The sequence below is a fragment of the Trachemys scripta genome, chromosome 11 (assembly GCF_013100865.1).
Source record: "Trachemys scripta elegans isolate TJP31775 chromosome 11, CAS_Tse_1.0, whole genome shotgun sequence".
NCBI lineage: Eukaryota > Metazoa > Chordata > Testudines > Emydidae > Trachemys > Trachemys scripta.
The window spans coordinates 50,798,666-50,824,554 of record NC_048308.1 but is presented as its reverse complement, the minus strand read 5'-3'; the positions used below and the strand labels follow the sequence as shown (position 1 = coordinate 50,824,554).

The 25,889-nt window shown below is 39.8% G+C and overlaps 1 protein-coding gene and 1 long non-coding RNA gene across 2 annotated transcripts in view; one reads left to right on the top strand and one right to left on the bottom strand.

Moving 5' to 3' along the window:
- LOC117884660 overlaps window positions 1-18,484 on the bottom strand; it is a 32,414-nt gene extending 13,930 nt beyond the window's left edge. Inside the window, exons 1-2 of the long non-coding RNA XR_004647620.1 lie at window positions 18,285-18,484; window positions 4,856-4,930 (exon numbers count right to left, since the gene is read on the bottom strand). This is a non-coding gene — a long non-coding RNA (uncharacterized LOC117884660). The remainder of the gene's footprint in view (window positions 1-4,855; window positions 4,931-18,284) is intronic.
- Window positions 1-25,889, top strand: part of TMEFF2 (transmembrane protein with EGF like and two follistatin like domains 2) — a 166,471-nt gene that overhangs the window by 49,390 nt on the left and 91,192 nt on the right. The gene's annotated exons all lie outside the window — the stretch shown is intronic.

Genomic DNA, 25,889 nt, shown 5'->3' with positions numbered 1-25,889 from the left:
GCTTTGCATTTCTGCTTACACTGAAATCAATGGCCTTGTCCATTCTGGATGATGATGATTTTATTTATTCATATAAATACAATATATGTTAATAAATGTAATATCCAGATACATCCAAAACTGGCTTGTCTTTGCGAATGTGAATTAATTTATTTATAACCTCAATTGAAGTAGATCAACATCCAGGCCAAGCTTGTCTCTCTCCCTTTATTAAGAGACAAGGATCACTTTCATCCAATAATATTTATGTTGATAGAATGGAAATCACATAGTGTTGTGGAGCTCATATCACTGGATTATTTGCTATGCCACTAATGTCTTCAGCAGTGCAGCAGGCTAACCCTTTTGAAATCAGTCAATACCTTTATTAAATAGTAACATTTATTTTTTGAGTGCTTTTATAAAATCCACAATAGTTGATGAAAGCAGATTAAAGTAGCATGGAATTAGTGTGGCTTACATCTCTTTATGTTTTGTGAGCAATACTATTGTTGATCTCTAGATCTGATTCTGAACCCTGACAAAGTAGGCCAAAGTTTTTCATCTTAGTTTTGTAAATACAAATGTTTTTAACTTACTTACTTTATTCTCACCACATGAACAACAAATCTACCATATGTATAATATTTGTGTATGAAATGACCCCGTAACTTTTTCTCTAAGCAGTAACCAAAAATGAATAACTCTTCTATAAACTGACTACAACCTCAGCTGAAACTTCTCATTATATGGGGGAGGGTGGCATGGTAAGAGGAAACATTCCGTGGGGGCAGGTTATCCCACGACTGTCTAATGAATGTGCTTTTCCTCAGAAGCAACTGGTACTGGCCACTGTTGGAAACAGATTAGATGGACCACTAGTCTGATCCAGCAAGACAATTCCTATGTGACTATATGTTACCCAGTCCAGAGTTTAAAGAAGACCCCTTTCTGTCTGTGAATCTGATAAGATCCAAGTTTATAGATCCAGTCAGATGAGTATATTACAGGATCATTCAATTATTTTTATGGTAATACCCATAATGTAGTAGGTACTTTCTGAACAGGAAAGATGAGACAGATAAGAGTTAGCAGTGAGGAAGGGATATAAAGGTAGAGTTTTCAGAGAGATACTAGGCCACCTCTTAGTCAAATAGGGTTACTTTTTCCTCCCTCTCATGTCAGTATAAGTCAAATGGATTTCCCATAGGCAGCATATCAGAAGAAGTTCTTCAGGAGGGATGTGAGTAAGGAGAGAGGAGTGGCCTAACAGATGAGCTTAGGAAGGGGGTTTCTTGCATATGAGCAAGAAGGGGTGGAGACATTTAGGTTAGAATTGGACAAAAGGGTGATAAGGTTGGCATCATTGGTAGAGAGGAGGGCATGACAGCAAAATGAGACAAGGGCCGATCAGTAGGAGAGGCAGAGTTATTAAAGTGATTTTGATGTGTTAGTAGAGGAAGAGCAAGTGGAGATCTTCAAAAAGCATTACATGGTCTAAACAGTGGCCAAAGAATGGAATTTTTGTGGCCGCACTCTGTATTTGGAGGCAGGGCAGAGACAATTTGTTTGTTTGGGAGGCAGGCCAGCAAGGAGTAGGCGGCAGTAATCAAAGGAAAATGATGAAATGCTGAATGAGATGAATGGATCCTAGTATTCTGGTGGAAGAAGTGACAGGATTTGGAAATGTCCTGGATAAAAGGAGCAAAAGAGAGGGGAGAAGTCAGAACGCCAAGTGAGGCTCTGATCAGTTGTGCACTAGGGAAGGCTGTTTCATTATTGCTGAGACAAGACGTGTGTTTGGGACTTGGTCCCTGTTCCATAAGACGACTGCTTGCCTGAAGGATGGACTGTCTGGCTGGGGACAGGCAGATGTTCTCTTCCCCTCCCTTGGCTCATATGGAAACTGTATAGACATTTTGGCGTATTCGAATCATTTTACATGTGAGTGTCTATATTGCCTGCACTAGCACTTCATCCTTTAAAATGACCGCTAAGTTGAGTTTGGGCATGTGAGAATGAAATGAGTTCTAGCAAGGAAATTTCTAAAGGGTATGTCAAGTGGTAAAAAAAAAAAATTGTTTACTGTGAGGATTAAAACTGTGCTGTCAAATCACTGAAGTGTATGGATTGTTTGCTGTCATGCCAGAATTAAAATAAAATAAAACCATTGTCTTTTCAGATGAGATAATGAGCAAAACAATCTGTAGTTCCTAGAAAGCTCAGCTAGCAGTGTTGCCAGAAACAGGCAAGAGGCATTCATTAGGTTTTTTTTCTTCCCTATTTTCAGTCTAGATGTGAAGGTAGTTCTTGCATTGATACTGTAATTTCTTCTATTATTGTGTCCTCTTCTTTATTCTCCCGATGGTTCAGTCAAACGGCATTCAGCAAGACTATAATTCTTTCATGGGGGGAAAAAGGCTGGTACCTTAACTTGCTGACATTGTTTAGTATCCTGCTGCTAGATCTGCCGTTCTGAGAAGGGCAAGCGAATGCTAAAGAAGACTTAATCTGAACCACACTTCAAGCAATCTTACAGTTTGTGTAGAGGGTGACATCTGTGTCCCCTTCATGGTCTACCAAGGGCACCCACTTTAGGCTTCCAGTCGTCATCTCTCTTGGGCAGAAACCCATGTCTCACTCCCTCCTGACTGTGTTTTAAAGGCTACACAGTTCCCTAGATTACACTGTGATATCCCCTGCAAACAGACTGCCTAAACAGGCCAGCACCTGTGCTTTGCTTTCTCTTGGAAGGCAGTGACTGGTGTATTTCCCACAGGTATGTTACCACGCAGCTCTTTCTGAGCAAATACATTTATTCTGAAGATAAAAGCATGAGAGAGAAAATATATTTTAAAAAGTTCCCATTTGTATGCTAAAAGAGGTCAACTCTCAATCTTATGGGACCCTAGCAGGTCAAATCCTTCATCCCCTCTACAAGTATTGCCCCCTCCCTCTTGGACAGAAGTTCTTGTCCATTTGCTGGATCAGAAAGGATGCCCTGACTCAGTTTAATCTCAGGGTATTTATCCAACAGTTCTTCTTTTGTCTGTTGGCCTCTGGAGCGTCCCCAGGAGGTGGTACCTCTAGAGTGGCGGCGTACAACCTGGCTGATTTGCCTTGATCACCATCCACTGTTTTTAGTTCCTGGAGGAGCTGTGGTAGCCCTCTGCCATCGAGTAGAACACAATCATATATAAACCATTCATTTAAAACAATGGACCCTAAAGATACTGCATCCCCACGCAGTATCTGTCACCTCTTCACCCTAGAGAGATTACATACAATTCTAACCTACAATACATAAACATAATACAGTAAGTTCTTTCAAGGCTATTGCGGGTAATTGCCATATCTGTCACACTCTGATCTTGGTCTGGAGCTAAGGTCTTGGAGCTAAATGTTCCTTGATTGAAATGTGGAGATCCCAACTGCATAGCCCTGAGTTGCACTTAATCTCAAAGTGCAAAACTAGTATAATGTTGCGATAAACCCAAATCAAAAGCCCGTATCTGATATGCCTGAGTATTCAGGCACGTGTGGATTCTGAACCCAGATCTAGAATGACATGTTGCAGCTGGGTCTTTCCTTTATAATTGTCCAACATTCAAACATCCCTTAGCTTTAGGCTAATCAGAATCTTGATTGAATTGTTAAGTTCCTGCCCTTTTCTAGTATAATTACATCTTAAGAGGTGAAATCATTTTTCATCTTCATTGGCTGATTTGCCTATAGATATTTAGGTACAGCTTCTACTTGACACCAGTGTACCAGCCAAGTATAAAGGACAGAATTGGGTCCCATATATTTACAATTTCATAAAAACTCCATCTACATATCAGATTATGCTTTCTGTATTTGAACAGACACAAAAGAGAATGAGCACACTGTAAAAGATTGGGGAGGGGGGTCAAAAACAAAATTTCAATTTTTGGCAACCAAACCCTCAAAATGTTCTAAAACATTTAGGTTTTAACAACCAAAAAAACCATATTTTTTATTTAACCAAAAACTGTTTTAAATTACATGTTTTAGATATTTCCCATTCATATTTCCATTTTTTTGTGGGGGAAAGCCATTTTAATCAAAATTTCAACCAGTGCTTCCTGCCAGACACTTGCTGTGTGATTATTTGCAAGTCAGTTAAGCTGCGTGTTTTAGTTTTCTGTACATTTATTCTTTGAGGGTCATGTTTTCAGCCTTCTGGGTGTCTTTCTTCATTGCAGAGTTAACCCAAGTTACTTCTCTCAAGTTAGCTTAGTTTGAATGAGAGCAAAGTAATCCTGCAAGTTGCTTTGTTTGCTCCACACTGGTACTGCATTTACTCGGTTGGCACTAAGACTTCTGGAGGCACATCCCATGGTCCTTTGCACTGCAGTAAACAGATCAGCTGTATGAATTCTTTCCCAGTGAATTGTGGGAGAACTTGTCTGTCCTCTCTGAGCACTTGGGAGGGCAATTGTCAGAAGGCACTGAAGGACTAGTGGCATTCAAGCGGAACTAGCCTGTGATCTCACTATAAAGTGCTTGTGTTGGCAGCTAATGAGTTGTGCTAACTCAGGCTTTAGCTTTTATCCCCAATGGGTCAGCCAATTCCAGCTAAAAGCACTGTCACACTTGAGTTTTTGTGTGCAGATAGAATTCAAGTCAGGGACAATGCTCTAGGAATAACTCAAATTAATTTTGTGGTCACTTTTTTATATGCCCAAAAATACACCAGTCATTTATACACACAGCTGGGTGCCTGGACACCTGGGTTTGGGCAAATAAATGACTTCTTATATATGGAAAAATGTGTGTAAAAAGACCTAGGAGGAAAAAGTAGTCCTAGATAACATATGCTCTGTACTTCCTTTTTATTTTTATTTGGTCTTACCTTATTGGGGCTATACTGCAGTCATGGTAATACCAAGTGTTTGGTCCATCCTCCAGTAAGTGTATGCTCTTCTTCCTGTTTTCAACAAGAGCTTATATTCATGAACCATTTCTGATTAATATTAACATTATGTTTTAGACTCCTGGTTCAGATTACAGAAGAGACCTTTAAATGTATCTTGACTGCATTGTCTGCATACTTAAGTACCTCCACACATTTCAAAAGGATAAGCAAACCAAAAAAGAGGAGGGCACCCACCCAGGGCTCAAGAAATTACCTCTGAAGAGACTGCATAAAACAGATGGAGGGAAGGATAGCTCAGTGGTTTGGGCATTGGCCTGCTAAACCCAGAGTTGTGAGTTCAATCCTTGAGGGGGACATTTAGGGATCAAAATCAGTACTTGGTCCTGCTAGTGAAGGCAGGGGACTGGACTCAATGACCTTTTAAGGTCTCTTCCAGCTCTATGAGATAGGTATAGCTCCTTTAAAAAAAAAAAAAAAAAAAAAGACATGGCACTAGGCAATACCACATGAAATGAAATAAACCCAGAATGAATCCTTTTAATCAAATAAAGATTAGAGTAGTAAGATCCAAATATAGCTTTCTTTTTTTAAACTGGAAGAAATGTGTTCCCAAATCATAATCTTTTGACAGCTATTCACACATGTATGCTCATTTGCAATTAGCATAGGAGAAAAGGGCAGGTGTACAATTTCACCTGTAAGCAGTTAAACATGTGACAAGTCAAAGAAAAAGAATGATCTGCCAGTAACCTGAACACATTAGTTCACTGTCAAGGCTTGAACGTTCTTGGAAACCTCTTGTGGAATAGACTTTCAAAGTCACATTTATTTCTCTCTTTGTCCTCGCAAGTTGTGCATTAATTTCAGAAAAGAGTGACAGGTTGAAAATGACTGGATTATGTGAAGAGTTTTTAAAATAACAGTAAAGTTATGCAGTGTTGTTGTAGCTGTGTTGGTCCCAGGATATTAGAGACACGGGGGGTGAGGTAATAGCTTTTTATTGCACCAACTTCTGAAGTTATTGTGAAGCTTGTTCTAAATGGTTTAGAAGTGAATATTCTCTTTAATTTATCCAATAATTAATCCAAGATGGATTCAAAGGGCCAAAGCCTCAGCAGGTGTATAATGGTGTAACTCTACTGACACCAGTTGATGTCTTTCACTGATGGCAGTGGAGCTGAGAAGCTGGCCCAAAATGCTTCACTCAGCTCCCATTGTCTGTGAATGGCGAACCGCGGCCACTGGGAGCTGCGGGCGGCTGTGCCTGCGGATGGTCAATGTAAACAAACTGTCTCGCAGCTCACCAGCAGATTACCCTGATGGACCATGTGCGGGCTGCAGGTTGCCCATCACTGCTTCAGAGCTTTTTAAGGCTAAAAAGGACCATCATGATCATTCTGCCTGACCACCTGTAGAACAGACACAGCCCAGAACTTTTAAATCTCATAATATCTCATGTGTTTAAGAATATTAACATTGAACCTAGGCACACGATATAGTGAATGGTTAAAATATATATATTGCGTGCGATAAGCTGCTTTTTGTACACCGAATAATAAGGGTCGGATCCAAAGTCTGTTGAAGTCAATGTAAAGATTCCTATGGACTTCAGGGGGCTCTGGCTCAGGCCCTATGTTTCTAAGGTTTGTCTAAACACAAGTATTTTCAGGTGCAAAGACTGTTCATTCACTAGTAATTTCTAATAAATTAACTTTTAAGATGGTTGTTTAAGAAATACCTTAAGGTTCTTAATAAGACATTATAAAAGTCCATTGTGTTTCCTTTTCTTCTAAAGGGAATTTGAGACCTGTTTGATCCCCAAGTTATATTGTATTATTGACAATGATTTACTTTTTTAACAACAAACAAACTAAACACAAATCACCATATTTGAGAGCAGATCAAAAGAGTTGGGTTACTCTGCAGAATGAAGATTTGATAAGATAAATGCAAACAAAGAAGTGCTTGGCAAGTAAAATAATAAGATTTTAGACTTTTACAAAATGGAGTCTGGTGCCAAATAAAGATAAAGGGTCAGATCCTAAGTATAAATTGGCATAGTTGCATTGAGGTCAATAGAATTATGCTGATTTACACCAGCTGAGTATCTATAGAAAAAAATTCCAAGTCTGAAGATATGAAGATTGGTGCAAAGAGCATACGGGATATATTGTTTTAATGACTGTGTTAAATACTAGAAATCCATGAAGGGCCTTCCTAATAGGTATGTTTGGTTTCCAAGAGGTTGCTCATTGATGAGCTATAGGAACATCTGCACCAGCTATATGGTTCATGAAATCTTTGTTTCATTGAGCTGAAAATAATATGCCTACTCTCTTGCCAGTGTCCGTTACGTCTTAATTAATCAATGTATTCATACATTATCTTCCTAAATATATACTGCAGACCAAACCTACCGTCTTGTAGAAAATCACATGATCCAAAATCAATACACTTAACAGCCCAGGAAAATATATAGCAAAATTCTGTGAATTTCATACTACATATTCTTAAAGTGCAGTAGTAGTTTTATTTCTCTCATCCCCATGAAAAAAAAATCCTAAGTGATGTTGATGATTCAGGATTCTTCCCTCTAATCTAGTATTGAACTAATGCTCCAGGATGGTGTTAAAGGTCATTAGATAACTAGAGGTGCTGACCTTCAGACAGAACATCATTAACTTATGGTCATTAAAGATCCCATGGTACTTTTTTTGCAAAAGTAGGGTTGTTAACCTTGGAGACTTGGCCAAATTCCAACTTGTGTAATTGCATTCTGCCTAACTAAAATTCCACTGCTTAATTTCAACTGGATGAGGTATTCTTCATGTCCTACCCTTAAGTGTTGAGTAGTGTTGCTATTTGCTACATGTCAACCCAGAAGTGGCTGCATTTCAGAATTTTTGTGAGGTGCCTTGTAATTCTTCTGGATTAAAGGTGCTGTATGCTAGAAATGTACGTTTTTATCAGTGCAGAAACTGGCAGGATTTGAAACCAAAACTTTACATTATCCACAGTCTTGGTCTGATTTTTGAGAGGTGTTGAGCACCTATAAGGCACAATCACATCAATTAGGCTTTGCACATGCCCAGTACCCCTGGGCATGTGTTTATTTAATAGAGCCCTATTCTAAAAAGAAATCTGACAAAAAAGGGAAACCTCAGAAGCAAAGGAACTAACATAATCTAACTATGGATCTATAGCAGGTCTTCGAGGGAGATTGATACTGTGGGTCACACACAGAATTAGTTATGCAGTGCTGAGAATGCCGTTATCAATGCTGTATTCGCAACACTGCATAACTAATTCTGTGCCTGACCCACAGTATCAGTCTCCCTCAAAGGCTTATTATTGATCCACAGTTAGATTATGTTTAGTCCGCATTATGAAGTATGAAATTAAACGTGTCATCCTTGCAGTGCTGATTCATCTGAAATAAAACTTCATACTCAATCAAGGGAAGACCTCCTTTTGTTTGTTAGAATCTATATGGGGATGTTTGAGTGTATTGTAGTCTAAATGCAACGGTGATTGTTTTCCAAGCAAACCCTATATTTTTTGAAAGAACAGCTCAACCCATACATCAAAGAATGTGCACTTCAAAGTGGTTTATCTGTGTCGATAAGGCTATGTGATACAGGAATTAGGAAAGGAATAAAGCTGGAATTAGTACTAAATCCATAGTAATATTCTGCTGTGAGATACCTCGACCTGTAGTTCTTTTCAAGTCATACTGTGTGCACTGCAAGCCTGTATGTGCTTGTAATAAAATATTAAGGAAAGTTTCAAGTAGCTGAAGGAAAAGTTCAGGTATTTATTGTTCTCCAAAGTGGTATTATCTATAGCAAGAGTCAAAAATTGCCTGTTTCTCAGATAAGTAAAAAGATTATTCAAAGGTAAAATTTCCTCAGCATCTACACTTTGATCCAAGGCTGAAGTCAATGGAATGATTCCCATGAACTTTTAAAGTCTGTAGAGTAGGAAAATTGAACTGCTCCATACTGTCTTACCTACAACTTTCTCCAGATAATTGTTTTTATTTTAAATTTTATTTTATTCACAAAAGAGTCTCAGACTTTTATATTAACCCACCAGATAGTTTACCTGCTTTTTACCTGATTTCATGTTCCCTCTTCATGTAAACATACTCTGTTTTGCATCTAATGTATAAATTCTGACTTCAGAAGACTTAGATGGAGCCTAGTAAATCTCCTGTCTGCTAAAGTGGCACAGTAACTTTCCAGAAAGTATTGTTATGTTGGAAGATCACAAATCTCCAAATAAGCAATCTTCTTCCTACGAGGTGTTAGCCAACTCCACAGTAATCCTTGTAGACTAAGGCATTCATAGCTGATATCTTCAGAATATATTCACGGCTACTATATAGTCCTCTCTTTTTATTTTTTTATTTCTGAAGATCTTTTAGGAACCCAAATCCTGCCTCCCTTTTGATCTTGGCTAGCCTCTTGGTTGAGTACTGGAGTCCTTTATTATTATTATTTATTATAAAGTAAACAATTAAACTTCATAGTGGTCATCATGAGGTCAACATCTCCTAAAAAAATGTTGAGCAAGATCACTGGATCCCTCCAAGTTATGCTTGACCCAGGGTACAGGGGAAATGTTGTGTCTATGCTCTTCCTGGGGTCAACGGGGGTCCTTGGCCCTAAGTATAACTTAGAGCAGCCTAAAGGCAATTGCAAGATGCCCTGTCAAGAACAATCCCCCCAGAGACAGTTCCAGTGCAAGGGATTGCTGGAGTGCACTCCAGTCATGCTCCATCCCTTCTTTGCCGCATCCCTGGCCTGCCTCCTGAGCAATGCAAAGCAGAGTGTATGGCCCATTATTTTATATGTCCCCTTGGTTTGTATAGTGGAAAATCTTACTTGACTCCTAGAATAGAGAATAAAATCTCTGCTGGGTGACCCTCCCAGCAACCTATCTGGGGCACCTATCCACCATCCTGCCTGCTCACAAGAATGAAGCAGACAAGGAGAGGCAGCTCCCAGCAGAGAAGAGGAAAAAACTCATCAGCATCCTAAAACACAAACTGCTGCCTAACTATAAATTTGTTTTCAGATGTTCAAATATATATATGTACAGCAGGTCAGATTTTATTCAAACTGAAACCCCTTTAATTAATGAGATGACTTTCCTACTCTGCTGTGGAAAAATATAGAATCCACTTTTCTCACTTCTGCAAATTGCTAAAATTTAGCCCATGAGAATTATTTGTTCTCTTATGTTCATAATTCTCTTGAACCACAGAAGACTGAATGATAAATAGTTATTTAAAAAATATTGTAATTAACTCTTGCTCTTAGCCCTCTTAGTAGCCACTTGTATTCAAGGGAGAGGACTGAGAATTCAAAATTGCTTATCCTAGCAGCACTGCAAAAATAGACTGGATGTATTTGCTATAAATAATCTCTTTAAATTGCTGGCATTGTACTGGATTACTGTAAAAATGAGAATTTCTATAATAGCTTACATTGATGTTACTTTGGTAATATAGTAGTTATAAAAGATGAAGTTGTCTGGTGTTTTTTGTGGCTTAAAACAGATTAAGAAAGACATTCAAGGAGCTGAGTATCTGTCCAAATTCCTAGACTAGCTAACAGAGCTTCTACCAGAGCTGATAATGGAATCCCTGATATTATTTGTCCTTTGGAGAATCTGTTATCCATGCATTTTAATTAAATAGCCTAGATTTTCTGGCCTTTGTGACAGCCATGGGCTTTTCCTAGATAGTGTCCAATCACACCTATGCAGCTAAAGGTACACTAGACCTTAGATAACACACCACTCTCCTAGGAAGACCATTACCTCCTCAAATCAACCTGTTCATCTAAACATCTACATTATTTCATCACCAGAAGCTCTTGCTCCCAAAAACCTTTCAGGAGATCTTGAAGATCCTGTCCCTAAAGAGGGTGGGTGATTCAGTAGTTAAGCTGTTAGCCTGGAACTCAAGAGGTTTGGGTTCGATCCCCTGCTCTGCCACAGATGTCCTGTGTGACCTTGGACTTAGTCTCTCTGTGCCTCAGTTCCCATCTGTAAAATGGGGATAATAATATTTCCCTACCTCACAGCAATGGTGTGTGCATAAATATTATAACAAACAGGACTCAGCTACTACAGTAATAAGAGGCAATATAAGTACTAGAAAAGTAGCAACCCAAAAGACAAAGGCGTTAATAAACTAGCAAGCCATTGCGAGTGACTAGTTCACAGACCAGCACAACAAATCAGACATCACCACCATGAAGAGCACAAGCCAACACATCTGCATGAATGGGTTTTGAACTAATCACCAAAACAGGCATTCCTTTAGAAGATGCCTTCTGTCTCACCATCTGGAAAACTGACCCTTGTCCCCCGGTAGGTGAAGTTTAGGGAGGATCACCTGCCTTCTCGTCCTGTAAAGGAGGCAAGCGGCCAACTACACTAAAGAATGCCACTGCTTAAGACACTGATACTTAGGACCAAGTACCGCACAATTTCTGGTCTCTTTATGATGGGTAGGCAACCTATGGCACGCGTGCCAAAGGTGGCACGTGAGCTTATTTTCAGTGGCACTCACACTGCCCGGGTCCTGGCCACTGGTCCAGGGGGATCTGCATTTTAATTTAATTTTAAATTAAGCTTCTTAAACATTTTAAAACCCTTATTTACTTTACATACAGCAATAGTTTAGTTATATATTATAGACTTATAGAAAGAGACCTTCTAAAAACATTAAAATGTATTACTGGCACACAAAACCTTAAATTAGAGTGAATAAATGAAGACTCGACACATCACTTCTGAAAGGTTGCCAGCCCCTGCTTTATGACAAGATCATTAATAAAATGGTGCCATCCAGGTTCCAGTGGCACCTGTTCTCTGTGGTCAGAGACAATAAGGTTTCAGATCAGGACACAGCCTTACTGATGTTTGGTATTCTGGCCTTCCACAGGAAATTCATTCCTACGTTGATATTGCTAGCTCCCTCTGGCTTTTGGCAGTGCTGATCACCTAGGACTGATGACTAGCATACAGGCGTATGGGGTGGTGGGGAGGATCACTCATCTGGATGTACTGATTCTTGTTAGATGCAGCTCAGCTAGCCCTGATGGGCACTCAGTCTGAGTCTTTCTAAACAATAGCTTAATTCCTTAAAATCTGCGCAAATGAGCTGAGCAATCCACTAACAACCCCAGAGTACCGGGGTACGTGTGTGTGGCACAGTATTAGCAATAGCATGTATGAAAAAACTATCTCTTCACTCTTTGAGCCTGTGCAATTCAGGCAGGGTATAGAAAATATAAATTATAAGTACAGCTAAGAGGATTTGAAGAAATAAACCTGCAACTAACATTTAGTGCTGAATATCTGAGCTGTTAGATGGTGATTGGTGGTTTACTATATCATCCTCTCCAAAGAGACAGTGCTACCATTAAATTTTGCACTGGATCAATTAAAGAGGAAGCCTGATCCCTGTTCAGATGTTGATAATCTATAGCTTAAAGAATACTGTTGGATTTAAAGGATGATGGCAACCAGTGAGATTAAGGTATCAAACAGAGAAAGGGAGAATATTAGGAAGTGTTGTTGGTCTTTTAATCAATGTGCACCAGTGGTGAAACATTGCATAGACTATGGGACAATGTCTACCAAAATTATAGTTGTCACCATACACACACTGCCTGTTCCAACAAATAAATAAATAAATAAAGCATTTTATGTTATCAAAGGTGTTTCAAGAATAACACATTGATTGTCCTCAAGACTCTGGGTTCTCCTGCCAAAACAGTAGAGATAGGACGTGAATACTACAGGAAACTGAATGTCTCCTTAAAGGACTCCTATCATTTTCCTATGTATTAATGATACCCTTGATGTGATCAAAAGTTCAGCCTGCCTTGGCAATTTAGATCTTATAAGTGGATATTGGTAGTTATAAGAAATAACTGCTTGAGAAAGGAAAGTATTTATGACCTGGCAAGCATTGTTGCAGTTTATTGTAATGTCTTTCAGGTCCCTTTTCGACCGGGCTTTTTGGTCAAAAAACAGACACCTGGCAACCCTAGGCAAAGCAGCAATGTAGGCAGGACATGAACATCAAACTTGTGGCCGGTAGCAGTAGCAGGCAGTCAGATAGACTCTTTGTTACTTATTAACTTGGCTACTGGTTTTTCATCCAGATGCAATCAGCATATTGAAAGGTGTTTCTTTAATCCCAATGGCAGGAAATCACATACTGTACTTCAGAAAGTAATGGCCTTGTCATATGCTCCTTGTATATAATTCATAGCAAACCTAGAAGGAACTGGTGAATTGGACAATTGTAAATTTTACCTCATGAAAAATCTGTTACTGTGCAATGGGTGTAGTAAATGACAAAAGTAGGTTTTTATCTTACAAACAATCATTTTCTGCAAAGATGCTGAATTAGCAGGTTGGGTAACTGCAAAAAGTTAGTTAGAGTGCAAGACCGTGTGATGGCTCAGCTGTCAGTGAGACCCCCGTAGATCCAACAGCACTTCAGAGACTACAGTTTGATCCAAGTCATCATTGCCTAGGTTGGGATTTGCAACTTAAATCAGTTAGCAATAGGTGTTTGTGAAGAACCATTAAACCGTTAAACAGCTGCACACCAGGGACCCAGTTGCAAGCACCATCATGCTTTGGCTGCAAGGAAGCTCTGAGCCACTTGTCAATTGAGCTGCTACTTCATCTATGGGCTGAGAGACTAAGGGTGTTAAAACATTAACATAGGACCAGGAGATGAGTTGGAAAGTGAGGTAAATACATCTGGATGATCTGAGAGGGTTAAGAAATATCCTATTTTTGTTAACACTGGATATGGTTGTACTTGTCTCTGCTATATGCAGTAGTCTGGTACATTAACAGAGCACTGTCCTTCATTGCAAGCTTAGCAGCTGGAACAGGACCATGAAACTGGCAAAGGTCTTGCTAGTTTTAAAATGCAGATTAATAACGGATTGTCAAAGCAAGGATGGCTTTCTAATCCTGTAAGAGACCTGTCTAGAGCTAATGATACTCAGGGGCCATGGTACCTGCTCTTTTCAACTCCCTGCATTAGCTCTTTCTTTAACTACCTGTGGTGCTTAAGCAATTGGGAGAGAAACATCTGAACTTGTTAACAAAGCGACTAACTTACATGTATTGCATTAATTATATACTGAAAAGAGCATCTGGTGGAGATGTGCACAGACCTTCAGCTTTAACTGTAATCCTCTCTGATGCCCTCCACAGCTGCATTGCTGCCCCTCAGTCCTTTCTGACATTTTCCTAGACTTTCTACGTATAAATACTTAATTTAGCATATTTCATTGTTAATGATGTTCTGACAGTAGTGTCTGAAAGTAGAGGAAGGATTCTACTATACTACAAAGCAAGACCCTATGCAATCTTCTTACATCTATCGTTATCTTGGAATTGGGCAGCTAGCCCAGGTTCAGACAACTGGGAATTTGTGTACTGTCCAGATTTGAGACAGCCCAGTGGTTCTCGAAGAAGGTTCTGCAGGAGCCTTCAAACAAAAGAGAAACATGTAGAAGACAAGAAACAAAGTTGTTTAAATTCTTCTAGTTATTGTCTGTGTTCTTTTACTACTATGATAGAAGAGGCAATGTTATTCATTTACAGTGGAGGACTGGGACTCGGGGGACCAAGATTCTATTCCAGACTCTTTCACGGACTCTCTGCCTCATTTTCTTTTTCTGTAATGTTGTGAATCAGTCTTTCCCTCTGAAGATCTTAAAGTATCTGCCCAAAAGGCATGGGTTGGGAATATTTACCCTGATCCTTAGAGCTGAATGTCGTGTGCTGAGCAAACACAACTCACTTCTCAGGACCAGGCCCATTAGGCCCTACACCTTGTCATTTATTACTGTATATTTACAGAGATCAAGACTTTGCAGAAAGCTTCCCCACCCCCTTTTTGAAGTTTCTATTTTTATTCCTCAGCTACGTGGTGGAAGATGCTCCAAAAGTCCCTTCCTCTGCTTAAACCAATCAGAAATCAGCTATCATTATTTTACCCTTAATACACACACATGGACCGTTCATTAAATAAAGTACTATGCAAACTCCCACTAAAGCATTCATTGCAAGCATATCTGTGAAACACAGAGTGGATGTGAAATGAGGCACACACTGTGGGGTAGACTTAAGTGTTCATGTGACTGCCATTAAATGAACAATCATGTTTGTGAGGATTTGCATAAACCAAACCACACATGCTAGACAAAATAAAAGCCTATATTTGTGCCTCACCACAACACCCCATTTACATGCTCTTCATTTAAATTAATAATGGAGAACTGGCATGCAAAAATGTAAGAAAAAGAAATGCAAATACTGGATTACAAAGAAGATATTTCTATTTTAATGTATTCACACGGTAATTAAGGGAGGAAATTATTTGGACCGGTAGAGAGTAATGTTTACTCCTGTGGGATATTCCTGCTTTATCTGGGACTTTAATGGAGTATAAAGGTTCCTGAAAGACAGAAAATCCTTAAGCATTGTATAAGAAAGTTCTCTGAAATTACAATAAGGATAATCCAATGCAGCCTTCCCCAGAAGCATTTGCTATTGTTACCCAAAACCAGTGATATGGATCAGTCCTCCCGATGTGCTTTTTAATGTTCTCTAGTGGTATGCCTAGTATCTGATTCTGAAAATCTTTCTGTGTAATTCATGTATTGTGTACAGTACACCAGGAACAGTATGCAGTCCAGTTTTGTGGTCTGCTTTGCAATAGGCTGTACTCAACTGCAGTTGTTCAACTCCCTTAATCTCTGCATGTAAATAGTCTCTTCCGTTTGCACACTTCAGCCGTGTCCACCTCTCAAAGAGGATAAACGCTCATTAGAGAAAAAGTCTGTTTTTAAAACCCATGAACAGAATTCAAAACAGAATGAGAGCAGGCACAAGCAGTAAATTATGGCAGCCCTAAAGCACTTGAAACTTGCGGAGGGCTGATTTATGTGTGTTTATATAACTGTGTGTTCTTCTATTCATTGTATGGTTAGAGAGGTGACAAGTTATGCGCCCTGTACGTACTTCACAACATGAAAATAATATTGCAGTCTGAGATAATTACCATTGTCATCTTTTTTCATATGTAATCTCCCCAAAGTAGTGAGAGGATGGTTTATGAAAGCTCAGTACAAAATAATTTCTATGAAAGCAATAGTTAGTGAAACGTGAATGTTATACAATCCACCTTTGAAAATAAAGCACCTCCACAAAGAAACATACCTACATGCATCATTTTCTAATGTACATTTTTCAGATTTCTTCCAAGTGATCATGATTAACATTCAGGACCAGATCTTCTGCTGGTGTAAATCAACATCACTCTGTTAAAGCAGATATAGGGACCTGACTTGCATCAACTGAGGATCTGTCTCTTGCCAAAAAGAAAGCTCCTCTTCCCCTCATGTCAATTGCGTGCCACAAGCAAAATCACATTTCTCATGATCATAAAAACTAAGTGACATGGAAATAGCAAGACAAGGACTGAGTAATTCTGACTATCTGAGAGAAGCTTTAATGTAATCTTTGGCTGAAATAAAACTTCTGACGTCCAGACGTGAGATAGAAGGTCTCAGACTTTTTATTATGTTTTTGAATAATTTTATTTTGTTGATTAGGTTTTGATGAAAAGACTCTAGGGTCACTGAGTCTGAGGGAATAGTAGGGGTAGTGAATATATCTTGTAGGTCAGGCTCTACAATCCTGACTCAAGCTCAGTAGTACTTAAGGAAATAGTCCCATTTAAATCATTGGAACTATTTGCTTACGCAACACTCAGGATTACTCCAGATTGCAGAATCTGGCCCATAAGCAGCACTTGCTTTTTGATCAAATTCTACTTTATTTGGAGTTGTTCTGGTGAAGTCGTCAAAGAGTTATTCTTGTTTTACATCAGTGCAGTTGGGGGCAGAATTTAGCCCAGTGCCTGTTTAATGCCTTACTTACATTACATTTTGTGAGGGAGGTACATCACATGCTCTGTAGAAAATCCTTAGAGAGATGGATATGCCTAGAGCCCTGCGTGGATACAAAATTGGTATCTGTATCTGTATCCAATGCACAAACCTGGTCAACAGATATCCACAGATTTGCAGGGTTCTAGGTACATCAGCTATCTGCTGACTTCTCACCATTCTCTCCTTGGCCGCTCTCTCCTTTTGTGCAGGTATATATTTGGTAGTGAATGTATATAGGTTTGGGATCCTACTGCTTTGTTGCATTTACCCTCCATAGGACCTGACATGGCCCCTCTCTAGGTGATTTCTTCTCAGTTCATCTCTTATTTGCACTGAAATCCTGCTCTCACCCAACTGTCCATGAGGATTTGCTTTATCACCTAGAGTTCAGATGATTTACCTGATGTTCAGCTGGAATTTGACCCACTGGGCTGTCTTGATTCTTATTTGTTGTAACTATTCAACAACACACTAAGGGCCTGATCTAATTCCATCCAAGGCAATGGGAAGAATCCCACTGACCTGGATAGGACCTGGTTCAGACCCAGCACCCCGCTCAGGTAAATGTCACCAGGCGTCTTTCATTAGAGTGAAAGCAGAGTCTTTTTCTGTCATTCTCCATGACTTTTTGGAAGGAAAAATTGCATCTTGAATACAGATTGCATTTTTGAGATTTACTCAACTGTTTTCTAAACACAGCTTCCTCCCCCCCCCCACACACACACTTAACAGAGTTTAAAAGGTTGAGTCATCTTAAAAGGCTTATTTAATACTAAATAAAAAAAAATCTTCATGTAGTCACATAATGCACACAGCCTCTTAAATTGCCTTCTACATCATTAAGGCCTTTTTAAATTGCATTTTTTTTTTTTTTTTTTTTTGCTGGAACTCTGCTTTTCAATATTAACAGCTAGTTGCAACAATGATCAAGCATTCACGTGGCACATGCATGCTTATCAGATGTGACAGATGGAAATGTCTGGATCTCCTATTCATCATTTACTATTTCCTTTCTGGGAAGCTGTGTTATCATTGTTCAAATAAACTGTAACTCTGCTCTGGCCCCAACAGCGCACAAAGAAGGGAGAACAAACAAACCCTAATGTACCCTTATAGCCGTGGAGTGTGAGTAATATCTGAAAACCCCACAGCCTGGGAAACTTTTGGAACAAACAGGGAGTGCAACACAAGAAAACAGAGCTCAAGGGGAAGTGGAACAAGGGAGTCCTTTTAAGCCACCCCTTGTACCACCCAGATTCTGGACTGCTGCAGCTGGTGTGGCTCCCAACATAAATTTAAGTGGGCAGGGTCTGCTCTAATTTATGATAGTCTCCCTAGGACTGCCCCACAGTGGGGTATATGGAGTGGGGCACATTTTATCCCTCTGCTGCACTTACCTCTGGCACATCCTCTATGCTGTGGCTTGTGAGGGGGATAGAGGATTCGCTGTGATGGCCTTATGCTGATTCTGTGCCACAGAAGATCTCTTTAAGCAGCCCCATGTGGTGCCTTTACAGCCCCTGTATGCGGCCAGAATAAGCCCACAGGTGTTCACTTGGTTTGGTTGAGTTTTGTTTTTGGAAGAACACCGAAAGACACGCAGTTATAATCATCAAGGCTAACCCTGCACTGGTAAAGTCTGGATTTCTCTTATCATAGACAAATCTCATTATCAGCCTTTAACCTTTGGGAGTTAAGTTGCTTACCCATATGAACGTGAGTTTTTGCAGCCTGAGTCCTAGAAGAGAGAAATTCTTACATGATTTTCTTTCATTTTTATATCTCTCTCAAATTAGCAGTATCTTGCTGCAATGCAGCTAGAAGTTGGTGGATTGCGGCAAGCTTGTTTCAGGTATGTCCAAAGAATGAGGGAATTTCTTCATCTATGGAAGGAAAAGAAAACACAGAGCGTTCACTAATCTGTCATATCATAAGAAGAGGTTCAAGTGGCACTGTAGTCTTGTCCAAAAAGTTCCTACTAGGCCTCTGAATTTAGAGGAGCCATAGTACGGTAACGAACTGTTATACCAGTTTTTTGTGGAAATATTGATCCTCTGGAAGAACGGACTACCATCACACATCATATGCACAATTGTTATAAAAATCATTTAAAATAGTAAGCCATATCCTGAAGATTTTACCAAGTTTCTGCTCAGGAAAGTCCCCCTGGATTTCAATGGGAGTTTGATTGAGAAAGGACTGGTAAAACTGAGTAATTTTTCAGGATATGGCCAACAGGCAGGAAGGAGTTGGGTCAAAATAAAATGAAGCTATCTTTTCAGCCCAGAATGAGGCAAAAAAAGGAGTTTCCTTTTTCTCCTGGGCTCTAGAAAACAGTACAGCATTTCCATCCTGCTTTGATCTTCATTCTTTCCTGGAGATATGTACAGATTACTTCCATATCACTAAAACAGGTTAGCCAATGAGCAATCCTTTCTATCGATATTATGTCTCATGTCTCACTTCCTCCCCTACATGGCTCAAGCACGTTCTCTTCTTGATGTATGTTCATACTATAAATTAGGCTCCTGAGAAATGCTTACTCTTCCCTCCCTCCTTTGCTTTTCTGTGCAGAGGACAGAAACTTATGTCCTTTATGTTCTAAAAACAAAACAACAAACAAAAACTCATATTGAGATATTGAGCCAAGATTCACTCATGATTTATGGCAATAGGACTTCCTGGGTGAAATTTCGTATCCTGAGGGGCAAGTTTATTCTGTTTGTTGTTCATTAAAAACAAATTTAGTTTGTGCCCTTTGTGTAATAATTTGATACTTTCCTAGATTGCCTGCTGGTTAACATTTCAAACATATTTTTTTTAAAATCACGGTTGGACATGTGGCATAAGATATAAAATAAAATGTAGATATTAAAAGAGATGGGGAATAATTATTAATGATCAAAAGGAGCGAAACTAAAACATCCGTGTTTGTGGAAATCTAACATTTTCCTTCTCATTGATTAGACTGTACAGTACCATTAGCTATTGCAGTGAACCCTCACACACTGAAAACACATAATCATTCCTCTCTAGCATGATGTTACTGAGATACCATTTTCTAACTTGTTTCTGTCATTTTGAAACAAGGTCTACAATACATGGAGTCAACTGATTGAAAAGAGTTCCATGCTTAATCAACCCTCATCATTTTTCAACTGGAGTTTATATTGTCCACTTGAGTGTAGTGACGCAGTGGGTGAGAAAATAGAGAATTAATCTTCCATCACATTCCCTTCTGTAGAGAAACTTTCTAATTAAACAGTAGAAAATTATTTTGAAACTGAGGGGGGAAAAACCCTTTTCATTCACTGTCTTCCATGGCACCGTCATGGGCAAAGTTAATTGCAAAAAATAATTTATTCATAAAAGGCTTTCAATTGTATCTCATGTCTTTGGTGGTTTCAGTACTGAAGAACCCATATTTCCCCTAATAGGCACTTGTGATAGGAAAACAAAACATGTTCTGTATGCACTACTTTGTTTCTGATTCATATTTTCTATCCTAAGGTACTTTTTCTTCAAATCTATCTCTGTCTCCAGTGTTCAAAAATCCCTTCATAATTGCATTTCTTAAAAGATCTTCCTTCCTAACTATGCTAGTTGTGCATATTGATATTTTTTTCCATTTACTATTCCGGTCTATTAGCTGCTAGGAGCATAGATAAGACAATGCAGAATGAAAGTCCCTTGTTGCAAGTATTTTGTTTTAAAATGGCAATTCTAAACATTACTCTATGTAGAAAACAAAATCCAAGTGCAAGGCATCCTGGGTAATGATATGGAAATTATCACAGTTGCGTGAAAAGCAAGTTGAATGTATGAATGTACACAGTTGAATGTATTCATCAGTGACTGATATAATCATTACTTTGGGTTTTGCAACTGAAGAAGGGGGCTTGCAGCTAGAAAGTCAATTGAATATTGACAGATAACTTTTTTCAGTGTGTGGAATAAAGAATGTTTTCTACAACTTCTGTTAAAATCCTAGTGTTAAGCTGTTTGGGCTTAAATAAGGTCAATATGTTGGTTTCGTGCTTTTCATATTAGCTCTGGCTTTTTTTTTTGGCAGGTTCTCCCTTTCCCTGTTTGTGCAGCATGACATAGTAGTGCCAAGTTTGTAATGTCAACTCTTTGCAGCTCTTTTTAATGCTTTTATCTACAGAAAGCTGCCTACTGCTTAAACGTAGAGAGAGCTCAGGGAAGAACAGTCTCTGAAAGTTTGGGGGTGGGGGGAAATCATCATCATTGTGTCGTCTTTGCTTATCTTATGCTTACTTGTGCTTCCCTTGTTAGCTGGGTTGTGTAGTGGTACAAAAATGCTGATGCTTGCTATTAGTTTCATAAGATGATGCGTACAATGTTGTGTTGGAGGAATATACAACAAGAAGTCGTTCAGAGAAACTCCACATCAGGTGGTAAGGTGGTAGTACTTGTTTCTGTATGTGGGAAATATTGCTGCATGGGGATGCACTGGGTAGGTCAGTGGTCCCCAAACTTTTTCTGTCATGCCCCCCCTTACCCATAATGGAATCTTTCCGTGCCCCACCCCATGAGCTGCAGTCAGGAACCATGGCTGGGAGTGGAGCTAAAGCTGGGGCTGGGGCGGGGGTTGGAGCTGCAGCTGGGGTCCGAGTCGGGAGCCGGGACCAGGAGCGGAGCTGTGGCCGAGGCCAGGGCGAGAGCCGCAGCTGTGGCTGGGAGTCGGGCTGGGAGCCAGAGGCCAAGGCCGAAGCCAGAACCATGGTGGGGCGTGGGTGAAGCTGGGGGCAGAGCGGGACTGAGTGGTGCTCCCTTCCTATCCCCCATGGGCTGGCCCAGGCCCCGCCACATCCCCCGATGTTCCTCCACGCACACCCCTAGTGGGCACCCCCCAGAGTTTGGGGATCACAGGCGTATGTGCCGTCGCCTTTTCCTACTGGAGAAGATATGATGGTTTCATATGTCCACATCTGTGCACATAACAAATCCAACCTGTAATTTAGCCTGACTGTAATTTTCTGCTCAAGAGGCCAAGGACTTCAATAGTAAGGTTGTTGCGAAAGGTGTTGGCTGGAGTGTAACAATATTGCCGGTCAGGAATGTGAGGTATTGTGTGCAGGTGTGGCTGCAAAGCATCAAAGATCCTAATTCTGCAGGGCTGACTTCAATGGGAGCAGGACTGGACCTAAAAATTAGGTCAATTACAGCTGCTATTCAATCATAAAATACTTGTAAAAATACATTGCAAACTACAACAGTTTGTTTTGATGGGGAAAGGAAGGCTATCTGAAATTCCACCCAGATGTCCATCTACTTGGCTATGCATCTTAGATTTCTTATTTTAAGTTAGAGGAGAGTTTTTTCTGAGAGAATTTGGTTCATAATCCATAAAGATACAGAATAACAATCTTTTATCGTTTCATAGCCAGTGCTTGCCATTCATTCTCTTTTGTAAATGCTGGTTTCACAAGGAGACTGATAGTCGACACTGAAATAAGGAAAGAACATGTTATCAGTAGATATTGGAGACAATCATGTTTTCTTGTCCTGATTCATTTTGTGTAATGAACTTTAAGAAAAACCATTCAGTTTTGGAATAGACAAAAATGAGCCTCTGTTATACGTTATCTAAGTTAATGGATTCCTTTTATGAAAGGCAAAACATAGCAGTGTTACTAAATGTAACTAATGTATCTAGAGTTTGGAGAGCATAATGCTAAATGTCCATGATACATTTTCCATCTTATGATCAATTTTGCTACTCTGCCCTGACCTAATTATTGCTGTTGCTTATGAAAGGAAATTGAGAAAAACATGTCTTAGTTGGTTAATAAGCCATCCGGAAAATTATATTAGCATGATCAATCCTTAATGTTTATAGTTTCTCATAATATTAGATCACCTGAAAAGGTGTTTGTTGGAGGGGAGGGGAAGAAATAAGTTGACTTCATCAGGCAATTAGCCTTTGCATACTTCCTCAGTTGATTTTATAGAGGCACACCTATTGCAACTTCTATTCAAGCAGATAAGGATACTTTTGTAAAATGTTATTACTGTTATTACAGTTATCAGAGCCAGATTATTTCATCATTATAATAATGGAATATTTGAGGCATTTGCTTCATTGTTAACTGGCTGCTGGTCAGTTATGTGATGCTTTACCCAAGTTCTCCATGCATAAGCTAGCAGTCTTGAATCAGTCAGTAATAACTGGCTGAAAAGCTCATTTAGATTCTTAAGTGGATTTGCTAAAGCTTCCAACTGGCATGTTCCACCTTAGTTTCCCAGTCATGATATGCTTTCAATTTGCAAACTATTATCCATTTAGCATCTGTTTTTTGTCTATAGTTATGTGTCCTTACTTCTCAATACCATGGCACATCCAAGGCATGTTTATTTTGATAAAAGTATTTGACTTAGAGAATGTCCAGTACATTTTTTTAGAAAAAGGGACTAAGAACAACCAGGGAGTTATAGATCAGTTAGCTTAAATTTGGTACGATAATGGAGCAAATAATCAATTGTAAGCACCTGGTCATGGCACCAGTGAACACTGCCCATTACGCTGCCATCATTGGTGTCAATCTTAATAAGGAAATAAGGTGATAATTAACAGTCAATATGGATTTGTCAAGAACAAATAATGTCAAGCCAACCTAATATTGTTCTCTGACAGGATAATAAGCCTTGTGGATAGGGGGGAAGCAGGAGATGTGGTATATCTCGACTTTCGATACTATCTCACTGGACCTTCTCATAAACAAACTAGAGAAACATAGCTTAGACAAATCTACTATAAGGTGGGTGTACAACTGGTTGGAAAAGTGTACTCAAAGAGTAATTATCAATGGTTCACAATCAAGCTGGAAGGGCATATTGAGTGGGGTCCTGCAGGCATCTGGCGTGGGTCCAATTTTATTCAATATTGTCATAAACTATTCAGATAATGGCATAGAGAATACACTTATAAAGTTTGCAGATGATACAAAGCTGGGAGGGGTTGCAAGCATTTTGGAGGATAGGATTACAATTCAAAATGATCTTGACAAACAGGAGAAATGGTCTGAAATGAATAGGCTGCACTTCAGCAAGGACTAATGCAAAGTACTACACTCAGGAAGGAACAGTCAGTAGCACAAATACAAAATGGGAAATGACAGTCCCGGAAGGAGTACAGTAACTCCTCACTTACTCACGATGTAGTTATGTTCCTGAAAAATGAGACTTTAAGCAAAACGATGTTAAGCGAATCCAATTTCCCCATAAGAATTAATGTAAATGTGGGGGTTAGGTTCCAGGGAAATGTTTTTCACCAGACAAAAGACTATATTTTATATATATATACACACACACACAGTATGAGTTTTAAACAAACAATTTAATACTGGTATACAGTGATGATTGTGAAGCTTGGTTGAGATGGAGGAGTCAGAGGGTGGGATATTTCCCTTACTGCTAAATGATGAACTAGCAATTGGCTGAGCCCTCAAGGGTTAACTCTCTCACTCTACAAGGCAGCAAGAATGGAGGGAGATATGCGCATTCCCCTTTGAGTACACTGCCTTGTTAATTATATGAGCTTGCTGAGACCGCAGCTGCTGCAAGCTCCCTCCGTCCTGAGCCCTGGTGTGTGCCCCCTGCTCTATGGAAGATGGGGTAAGCGGGGTGCAGGGGGAGGGGGACACCCTGACATTAGCCCCCCGCACAGCAAGCAGGAGTCTCAGGGAGCAGCTCCAAGGCAGAGGGCAGGAGCAGCACATGGCAGTGGGGGGAGGGACACAGCTGAACTGCAGGCAACTGCTGCACAGGGAACTTAGTGGAGAGGGGAGCTGATAGGGGGGCTGCCGGTCCACCCTGGTTCCAAGCCCCCACCAGCTAGCTGCAATGGGCAGCTCTTCCTGCAAGCAGTAGACAAAGCAGGCGGCTGCCAAATGACATTAGAAGGGAGCATTACACAACTTTAAATGAGCATGTTCCCTAATTGATCAGCAACGTAATAACGTTAACCAGGACGACTTTAAGTGAGGAGTTACTGTACTGCAGAAAAAGGATCTGTGGGTTATAGTGGATCACAAACTAAATGAGTCAACAATGTGATACTGTCGCAAAAAAAGCAAATAGCATTCTGGGCTACATTAGCAGGAGTGTTGTAAGCAAAACATGAGAAATAATTCTTCCAAAGCCTCAATGGAGTATTGTGTCCAGTTCTGGGCACCACACTTTGGGAATGATTGTACAAACTAGAGACAGTCCAGAGGGGAGAAACAAAAAATGATTAAACATCTAGAAAATATGACGTAGGTGGAAATATTAAAAAAACTGGGTTTATTTACTCTGGAGAAGAGAAGACTGAGGGGAAACATGATAACAGTCTTCAAGTACATAAAAGGTTGTTATAAAGAGGAGGGTGATAAATTGTTGTCCTTTTCCACTGAGGACAGGAAAAAAAGTAATGGGCTTAAGTTGCAGCAAGGGAGATTTAGGGTAGTTAACCTCTGGAACAAATTACCTAGGGAGTTTGTGGAATTTCCATCATTAGTGGTTATGGTCTAGACTGGATAATAATCCTGCCCTAGTGCAGAGCACTGGACTAGATGACCTATCAAAGTCCCACCCTGCGTATCACAAACACATCTGTAAAATTATACACAGAGGACCAATGTCAGCCTTGGTGTAACTGGATTGAACTCCATTGTCCCCACCAGGGCTGGATTTGGCATGCAATATTCACTCCACGCATCTTGATGGTAGGGGTTTCAGGTTTTTTCAGTGAGTTGTTATTTAAGTCTTTAGGGTTGGTGATTCCTGACAGAAAATTGAAATCCCCAAGTTACTCAGAGAGCTGGAACAGTGCAAGCTTCCCCACTAGAATTCTGCTGCCTTTCTAGGAAAGAGGCTATTTCAGTATCTATATATATTAAATTCTCTGCCGTTCTGTTGAGACTCCCTGTGATGCAGTGTATAAACTCTCCACTGGAACTGAATGGGTTAAGGAGCAACTCTGGGTCCAGGCAACCCCG